The sequence below is a fragment of the Macrobrachium nipponense genome, chromosome 1, assembly GCF_015104395.2.
Source record: "Macrobrachium nipponense isolate FS-2020 chromosome 1, ASM1510439v2, whole genome shotgun sequence".
Classification (NCBI taxonomy): Eukaryota; Metazoa; Arthropoda; class Malacostraca; order Decapoda; family Palaemonidae; genus Macrobrachium; species Macrobrachium nipponense.
In genome coordinates this window covers 77,689,275-77,695,274 of record NC_087200.1, presented here as the reverse complement: position 1 = coordinate 77,695,274, position 6,000 = coordinate 77,689,275, and positions in this window count along the sequence as shown.

The window sequence follows — 6,000 nt, the reverse complement described above, 5'->3', positions numbered from 1 at the left end:
AACTTTCAAGATTAATCAACTTACTAGACTTTTATACATAATTCCTTTCTTAGGCCAAGCCAGGTTGAGGCCAAGCAAAGTCTTCTCGATTGTGAACCGAAGGCGCTACTACCTACAAAGATGAAGACGGTTGTGACAGTAACTGATAACAACCTGAAGATGTAGAAAAAGATCCCTGCTTATGGTTATCTTAACCGAACACTCAAAATATCTCCCTTTTCTTCTCTCACTGATACGAATGCCACCAGTGTGGTAAGAGTTCCGTATCGTATCTCCTTCTTAGCAGTCCGTTGTGATAATAGACTCAACTGGTTTTTGGTATTTATACTGTATGCTTTTCTTATTCTTCGCAGGAAAAGAGGATGAGCGTAGGTCAAGCAATGTATGCAATCATTGTTGAAAATTTTTATAGTCAAAAGAATATGCTGTCATTATTGCCAGTTTTATAGTTAAACGAATATACAATCATCATTAACAGTTTTATGGTTAAAAGAATATACAATCATTAGTGACAGTTTTAATAGTTCTAAGGATATACAGTTGTTATTGACATTTTCTATTAGTTAACTTAATATACAATCATTATTGACAATTTTTATAGTTAAAGGCATATACAGTCATTATTGATGGTTCTTATAGTTAAAAGAATATACAATCATTATTTACAGTTTTTATAGTTAAAATAATATAAAATCATTATTGAGGGTTTTAATAGTTTAAAAGATGCATTCATTATTGTCCGTTTTTATAGTTTAAATAACATACAATTATTACTGACCAATGTTATAGTTTACTAGAATATGCAATCATTATTGACAGTTTTATATATTTTCAAGAATATGCAATCATTTGTGACAGTTTTAATACTTAAAAGAATATAGAATTGTTATTGAAATTTTTTATAGTTATAAGAATATACACTCATTATTGACAGCTTTAACAGGCTAAAAGAATATACAATCATTGTTGACAGTTTTTATAGTTATAAGAATATACACTCATTATTGACAGCTTTAACGACTAAAAGAATATACAATCATTGTCGACAGTTTTTATAGTTATGAGAATATGCAGTCATTAGTGACAGTTTTATAGTTAAAAGAATATACAATCAATGTTGACAGTTTTTATAGTTATAAGAATATACACTCATTATTGACAGCTTTAACGGCTAAAAGAATATACAATCATTGTTGACAGTTTTTATAGTTATGAGAATATGCAGTCATTAGTGACAGTTTTATAGTTAAAATAATATACAATCATTGTTGACAGTTTTTATAGTTATGAGAATATGCAGTCATTAGTGACAGTTTTATAGTTAAAATAATATACAATCATTGTTGACAGTTTTTATAATTATAAGAATATGCAGTCATTAGTGACAGCTTCATAGTTAAAAGAATATACAATCATTGTTGACAGTTTTTATAGTTATAAGAATATGCAGTCATTAGTGACAGTTTTTATAGTTAAAAGAATATACAATCATTGTTGACATTTTTCATAGTTAAAAGAATATATAATGATTATTAACCGTTTTATAGTTAAAAGAATATGCAATCATTAGTGACAGATTTTATAGTTAAAAGAATATACAATCATTGTTGACATTTTTTATAGTTGAAATAATATATAATCATTATTAACCGTTTTATAGTTAAGAGAGTATGCAATCATTACTAACAGATTTTATAGTTAAAAGAATGTACAATAATTTTTAGCAGTTTTTTTATAGTTTAAAGAATATGTAATCATTATTAACCGTTTTATAGTTAAAAGAATATACAATCATTACTGACAGTTTTTATAATTAAAAGAATATACAAAAATTTTCAACAGTTCTTTTTAGTTAATATATTATACAATCATTATTGACAGTTTTAACAGATAAAAGAATATGAAATCATTTTTGTCAATTTTTATAGTCAAAAGAATATAAAATTATTATTGGCTGACAAAGCTGAGTAAAAGTGACAATAAAGAAGAAAACTGACAAATATCTTTAAAATCATTTACAATATCATACAAGCTACTCAGTGGGTAAAACAAAATTTGATATAGTTAAAAGAATGCTATAAACATCTCACAGGTGCCTAATTCTAATGGTCTTTCGTAACTCATCGTGACTCACTGTTGTTCACATTGACTTGCCAGGTCTTATTTTGACCCATTGTTGACTTTACAGTATCCTGGATGGGAAATAGCACAAGTTCACAGTCTTATGGCCCAGCCAGTAAAATCCTAAACCCGGTAGCTGGTTCCTGAACTTGAAATTCAACGAACCCAAGTGTTTCTGAACTTTAAATTCACGCACACAGCCATTGGGAGCTGTTTCTGAACCCTAAATTCAACACAAACAGCTATTGTTAGCTGTTTCAGAACTCTAAGTTCAACACAAACAGCTATTGGTAGTTGTTTCTGAACTCTAAATCCAACACAAACAGCTATTGGTAGCTGTTTCTGAACTCTAAATTTCACAAAACAAAACACCTTGTAGCTGTTTCTGAACTCTCAAATTCAACACAAACAGCTATTGGTAGCTGTTTCTGAACTCTAAATTTCAACACAAAACTTGGTAGCTTTGTCTAACTCTAGTTCTAAAACAAATCAAGCTATTTGGTAGCTTTTCTAACTTCTACATCACCAACATCTATTGGTAGCCTGTTTCTGAACGTCTGGCAAATCAACACAAACAGCTATTGGTAGTACTGTTTCTGAACTCTGCATTCAACACAAAACGCTATTGGTAGTGTTTCGGACTCTAAAAACCAACACAAAACAGCCTTTGTTTCTGAATTTGGTAGCTGTTTCTAACTCTGCACAACACAAACAGCTATTGGTAGCTGTTTCTGAACTCTAATTTCAAACAAACAAAGACTTATTGGGCTTGTTTTCTTAAAACTCAGTTCAACACAATCAGCTATTGGAGCGTCTAAACTCTAAAATCCAACCACAAACATCTATTGGTAGCTGTTCTTGAACTTCGCATTCAAACACAAACAAGCTATTAGTAGCTGTTTTCTGAAACTAAATTCAACACCAAACAAGCTATTGGTGCGGTTTCCTAACTCTAAGTCAAACACAATCAGCTATGGTAGCTTGTTTCTAAACTCCTAAAAGCCAACACAAACATCTTTGGAGCTGTTTCTGAACTCTGCATTCAACACAAAAGCTATTAGTAGCTGTTTCTAAACTCTAAAGTTAAACACAAACAGCTATGTAGCGGTTTCTGAATTTCCAAGTCAACCAACAAGCAGCTATTGGTAGCTGTTTCTGAACTCAAAGTTCAACACAAGTAGCTATTGGTAGCTATTTCTAAACTCTAAGTTCAACACAATCAGCTATTGGTAGCTGTTTATAAACTAAATTCAACACAAACAGCCATTGGTAGCTGTTTCTGAATTCTAAATTCAACACAAACAGCTATTGGTAGCTGTTTCTGAACTCAAAGTTCAACACAAGTAGCTATTGGTAGCTATTTCTAAACTCTAAATTCAACACAATCAGCTATTGGTAGCTGTTTATAAACTCTAAATTCAACACAAACAGCCATTGGTAGCTGTTTCTGAATTCTAAATTCAACACAAACAGCTATTGGTAGCTGTTTCTGAACTCTAAATCCAACACAAACAGCTATTGGTAGCTGTTTCTGAACTCTAAATTCAACACAAACAGCTATTGGTAGCTGTTTCTGAACTCTAAGTTCAACACAATCAGCTATTGGTAGCTGTTACTAAACTCTAAATTCAACACAAACAGCCATTGGTAGCTGTTTCTGAACTCTAAGTTCAACACAAACAGCTATTGTTTAGCGGTTTTGAACTCTAAGTTCAACAAAAGAAACAGTATTGGTAGCTGTTTTCTGAACTCTAAGTTCAACACAAATCAAGCTATTTGGTAGCTGTTTTACAACTCTAAATTTTAACAACAACAGCATTTGGTAGCTGTTTCTGAAACTCTAAGTTCAAAACACAAACAGCCTATTGGTAGCGGTTTCTGAACTTTCCTAAAGTTCAACACAAAAGCAGCTTATTGGTAAGGATTGTTTATGAAACTCTAAGTTCACAACAAAACAAGCTATTCGGTAGCCTGTTTCTGAACTCTAAGTACAACACAAACAGCCATTGGTAGCTGTTTCCAAACTTTAAGTTCAACACAAGCAGCCATTGATAGCTGTTTAAACGAACTCTAAAATGCAAACAACCCAACAGCCATTGGGAGCTGTTGCTGAACTCTAAATCAACAACAAACAGCATTGAGGCTGTTTCTGAACTCTAAATTCAACACAAGCAGCCATTGGTAGTGTTTCTAAACTCTAATTCAACACAAACAGCCATTGTAGTTGTTTCTAAACTCTAAATTCACAAAACAGCCATGGTAGCTGTTTCTCGAACTCTAAATTAAACACAAACCGCATTTATGGGCTGTTTCTGAACTCTAAATTTCAACACATACAGCCATGGTAGTTGTTTAAAACTCTTAAATTCAACAGAAACAGCTATTGGTGCTGTTTCTGAACTCTAAAGTTCAACCACAACAGCTATTGGTAGCTGTTTCTGAACTCTAAGTTCACAACGACGGCCATTGGGGTAGCTGTTCTAAACTCTATTCAACACAAAACAGCCATTGGTAAGCGTTTCTGAAACTCTAAGTTCAACAAACAAAGCTGAGCCTTTTTGAATAGCTGTTTTCTGAACTCTAAAGTTCAACACACAGCATTGGTAGCTGTCTGAACTCTAAAAGTCAAAACAACAGCCATTGGTAAGCTGTTTCCAAACTAAGTTCACCTGCAGCCATTGTCGCTGTTTTCCCGAAACCTTCTAAATGCAACACAAACCAGCATTGGTAGCTGTTTCCTGATCTAAATTCAAACCAAACAGCCTTTGATGGCTGGTTTCGACTCTAAATTCAACCACAATCTCCATTGGTAGTTTGTTTTCTAAACTTCTATTCAACACCAAACGCCATTGGTAGTTGTTTCTAAACTCTAAATTCAACACAAACAGCCATTGGTAGCTGTTTCTGAACTCTAAATTCAACACAAACAGCCATTGATGGCTGTTTCTGAACTCTAAATTCAACACATACAGCCATTGGTAGTTGTTTCTAAACTCTAAATTCAACAGAAACAGCTATTGGTGCATGTTTCTGGTCTCTAAATTCAACCCAAACAGCTATTGGTAACTGTTTCTGAACTCTGCATTCAATGCAAACAGCCACTGGAAGCTGTTTCTGAACTCTACATTAAACACAAACAGACATTGGTAGCGGTTTTTAACTCTAAACTCAACACAAACAGCTATTGGTAGATGTTTCTGAACTCTACACTCAACACAAACAGCTATTGGTAGCTGTTTCTGAACTCTGCATTCAACACAAACAGCCATTGGTAGCTGTTTCTGAACTCTAAGTTCAACACAAACAGCTATTGGTAGCTGTTTCTGAACTCTAAATTCAACACAAGCAGCCACTGGTAGCTGTTTCTGAACTCTGCATTCAACACAAACAGCCATTGGTAACTGTTACTAAACTCTAAATTCAACACAAGCAGCCACTGGTAGTTGTTTCTGAACTCTACGTTCAACACAAACAGCCATTGGTAACTGTTACTAAACTCTAAATTCAACACAAACAGCCATTGGTAGCAGTTTCTGAACTCTACATTCAACACAAACAGCTATTGGTAGCTGTTTCTGAACTCTAAATTCAACACAAACAGCTATTGGTAGCTGTTTCTGAACTCTGCATTCAACACAAACAGCCATTGGTAGTTGTTTCTGAACTTTAAGTTCAACAAAAACAGCCATTGGTAGCTGTTTCTAAACTCTAAATTCAACACAAAAAGCCATTGGAAGCTGTTTGTGAACTCTACAGTCAACACAAACAGCCATTGGAAGCCGTTTTTAACTCTAAATTCAACACAAACAGCCACTGGTAGCTGTTTCTGAGCTCTAAATTCAACACAAGCAGCTATTGGTAGCTGTTTTTAAACTCTAA